Source organism: Xiphophorus maculatus, chromosome 9 (genome assembly GCF_002775205.1).
Source record: "Xiphophorus maculatus strain JP 163 A chromosome 9, X_maculatus-5.0-male, whole genome shotgun sequence".
In the NCBI taxonomy this organism is placed as follows: Eukaryota; Metazoa; Chordata; class Actinopteri; order Cyprinodontiformes; family Poeciliidae; genus Xiphophorus; species Xiphophorus maculatus.
Window position 1 is genome coordinate 16,820,060 of NC_036451.1, and position 4,390 is coordinate 16,824,449.

The window sequence follows — 4,390 nt, forward strand, 5'->3', positions numbered from 1 at the left end:
TCCTCTGGCTCCAGCCTTTTTTCACCTTTTGCACACAGCGACCAAGGGAGTGTAGGAGAAAGCTTCCTAGCTTTTCTCTCAAGTTGGTGAAGCAAAGAGAATTAAAAAAAAAGGGGGAGTAGGAATCTCTGAGAGCTGTAAACTGGATTAAATCAGCAGACAAAAGTGAAGAGAGAACAACGACATTCCGAGGCAAAGGTCTGCAGCCTCCCCTGAACTAGATTGTCTGGATTGCATTGGTGCCTTTGTCAAATTGTGACTAAACAGACTTTTGCTTTAATTGAGGAGTCATGTCTTATAGCACTTGTATAATTTAACATAAAGAACAACAATGTATTAGGAATAGAAACCTTAAAAGTCTGGGATGTGTTTGTGTCCAGTCCCATTTACTCTGTTCCCTATAAACAAAATTGACTTGAAAAGTCACTTTATTAGTAAAGAGAGTAACACCGATGGATTAAACACATCTGTCTGTGAGTTTGCTGGAGAATATGGACCAACAGCATCCTGAAGATGAAGGATCACAGCAGACAGGGAGAACGTTGGGGAGCAGAGTTGGGTTCTAAAACAATATCCCAACATTCCATTTGATCCCAATTGATCTCTTATCAATTGTCCCTACCGAGGCTCTCCTTGCCTGAGCAAAGGCTGTTCACCATGTTTATCCCCTTCAAGGAGAGCCTTACTTAGAGTCAGGACTGGGGTAACCCTGAGGAGTTGGGATCTCCCCATAACTAAATCAGGAAAACAATTTTAATCTGTCCTTTATGGGAGAGTGGCATAAATCCTTAAGAACTGTAATTTGCCGTTTGCCATGAACAATGTGGTGAACACAGCCAACGCATGGAGGAAGATATTTTACTCAGATGAAAACAAATCAGAAGTTTCATGAAAGATACAATATGAAACTAGCACAGTTCACACACCTAGGAGTACTAGGTTTTCGATTTCTCCCCAGACTTACTGAAACAGTGCCAAAAGAACCTGAGTCCAAACTGACGACTCTGATGGCTCAAATTAGCATCCATTCTTCAATTGTAAATGTGGCCGTTGACCGTCAGGCCAGAAGGTAGGAGTGTGAATAGTCCATGTTGGGGGTGGGTATCTATGATACCTACAGGAGATCAGATCTCCTGTAGGTAATGCTCTTCAGTCTAGTTTTGAAGCATACATGAAGTGTTTTTGGAGAGATGTGACCTTTTGCAGCTGATGTTGTGCTGCATTATCCAGTCTAAGTCAAAGTCTAAGTCTAAGGAACAATTGTGCAACTGTGAGATGCGTTGAGGCCATTACCAGGGTACTTATAAGGTAATGGCCTTATTTACAGAACAAAAGCAATCCTTCAGGTCATTTGGCCCATCTCTAGACTGCATAGGTAAATGTCAAAGTGGACTAACTCCAGCACTTCTAGTGTGAAGCATGGTGGCGGCTGCATCATGCTGTGTGGAAACGTATTTTAGCACACCGGGAGAAGTTGTTATGTTGATTTAAATACAGGGCGTGGCTGAATCAGTTAGACTAAAGCTGTAAAAGACTGAGAGCTTGAAGCTCTCACAGAACAATGACCCAAAAGATACAGTCAGAGCTACAGTTTAAGTGGCTGAGATTCATAGGAGTCTAGACGCAAGTCTGATTGAGAATCTGCTGCGAAGAGAAGATCAACACATGGAAGATGTTTTTCAATTTGACTGAGCTTAAGCAAAGGACGTTTAGGGAAATTTACATTTTTCAGTCACTAGATATGTGAAGGTTGTAGGAGCCGACCAAAGAGTTGCAGCTGTCGTTGCAGTTGACATTTAGATTTTTATTTGAAAAAACAGAAGAAGAAACAACAATAACTATCCTGTCATTTTCCTTCCATTTTACAACACGCACCACTTTGTGTTGGTCTGACACATAAAATCGCAATAACATACATTGTAAGCTAAGGTTTTAACATGACCAAATCGGACAAGGTTTACAGGGTGTACTTTTGCGAAGAGCTGCAGTTGGGGTTTGAACGAAATTAAAAGACACTATTTCCCTCCCGTCATAAAAGGGGAGTCTTAAAAAGCCTGCGGACTGAGAATCTAGAATTAGCATGACTTAACAGCAGCATGACTCCAGGCCTCAGTGACCCTGCTGCCCCGCAGGCGTAACCCCCTCAGCAGCTACCATTTGCTTGTTGCATCCGGCCATGTGTGTAATGCCTTGACTAATAAGTGTGCATTGACACTTAATTCTGTTTGCATGAGAAACACCATGTTTATCCCCTTCAAGTATATTAGTTCAGCGCTGTGGAGTTAAGCAGATAATCTTCCACACACGTACTCTGAATTGCAACTTTTATTTGACTTTTGCACATGAGCAAAGTGAATTAAATAACCTGAAATCAAACTGCGTGAAGGGTTGCGCAGTTTGCTCGACGTGTTGCGTGAAGCGGATTAAACAGTAACATTTACAGGAGAATAAAGGCGGTAAGAAGAGGATGAAAATAATTTAGTTTAAACTGAGACTTCTCTGCCCCCTTGTGGTTGTTTCTGATAGAAATGTAAAGCCCTTTACCGTCTCTGATTTTTGCCTGTATGTATGTGATTCGGAAAAAAAAACTTAACCTAGAGTGCCATTAAAAACAGTTTTTGTCCTCTTATGGATTTGTTCTCGTTTCAGATGATCAGAACAAATCTGATATCAGATAAATAAATATCTGGAATAAAAACTACATTTCAAATGATGAGCTTATTTGTTGAAGGAAAAAAATCTGTCTAACCCAAACTGGTCCTAAGTGACAAAGAACCACCATCTGGGAAGCAGCAACTACCATCAACATGTTGCTTTTGCCGTTAATAAGCTTTTTACATCACTGCGGGAGAATTTGACCAACTCTTCTTTGTGGAAGTATTTTGTTCAGCTTCTCTTCAAGAATAACAGTCTTTAAAGGCCTTTGACTAGGCCACTCCAAGTACTTAATTTTGTCTTTAGCTGGCATGCCTTGGATCAATACTCTACTGCATAATCCAAGTACAGCTTGAGGTTATTAACCTGAAGGTCAGATATTCTACTTAAGGATTTTCTGCAGAGTCCATGGTTCAATCAGTTAGGGCAAAAATTACATCAAAAGTAAAGCATTTCCAGATCATCCCATTACCACCACACCTGACTGCTGATGTTGTTTTTCTCATATGCTGTTAGTTTTGCTGCAATTGTGCCAGGATGCACACCTTTCAAAAATATATATTGATTTCTTTTGCATTCTGCCTTTAAGCAACTTGTTTGTTTGATTGTTTGCTTACTTAAAAGTGACTTTTTGGCAGAATGGGTTTGTACTGAAAATAAAACCAGTTTATTTCAGACGATTTCTTGAATTATTCCCACTTGGGATCAAGTGGTATTAAAACAAAACAGTCTTTTATTTTTTAAATAAAACATTTCCAAAGTAATTAATTAAGGCTAGCTGAACTCAGAAGACCGGCATTTAATTCTGCTATGATACACTGACATTCTTTTCACTGAACTCAAATGTCAACAATTGTTTTTATAGTTCCTGTTTTACTGCTATGCTTGTTAACAGGATTTTTTGCTTTCAAGGAATCTGACATCTGAGACCAGGAGCAAAAAGCAGCACCTTTCTGGTCGCTCAGTAAAAACTGACATAAAAACACAGACATGTTGTTCTTGCACATCTTTTTGCCAACTTTATGCTGCCAGACTTGAAGTCCACTCGTCAGACACATCCTGAATAAGTTGCAGTAGTGCAATTATTTTGTTGTTTTTCTGTATCAAATATGAGATATAAGAACGTAACAAAAGCTGGTAATTGTGTTTCATTGTGTATATTAAGTATGTAAGACTAGTATAAGGATGCAGGAGGAAACAAGAGCTGAGGTGCGCTTCCAGGTCCACTTGTTTTATCGGTACCAAGCTCTGAATCAAAGTCAGTGAGACAGAAAAAACTAAAATGCATTGAAGTTTCTCTCCATGCTTTAGAAGGTCACATAGTGATAAAAGGGAGAAGTGACATAGTGCTAAATATAAACTGAATACACAAATAAACAAAAGATTTAGTCAGAAAAGATTTCCAAACCAGCCTGATCCAATTTGAAAAAGTCTCTCCCCTTTGAAATCATAAATATAAGTAGACACAAGTTAAAATCCTCTTTCCACGCCAAGACCTGTGCTGTACACGTCGTTCGGCATCATCAACATTTCATGACGCAGTGGAAAAACGATCAGTAAAAATCTGGCATGGTCACATTGCAAAAGCTAAATGGAAAATTGTTGAGGGAGATCATTCAGATAGCAACCGCAACACTAAAGGAGCCACAGGATATATTTGACAAATACTGTTTGTGTTACTCATGACAACAAGCTGCAGTATTCTCCGTATAGTTGTACTATTTGATAAGGTTGG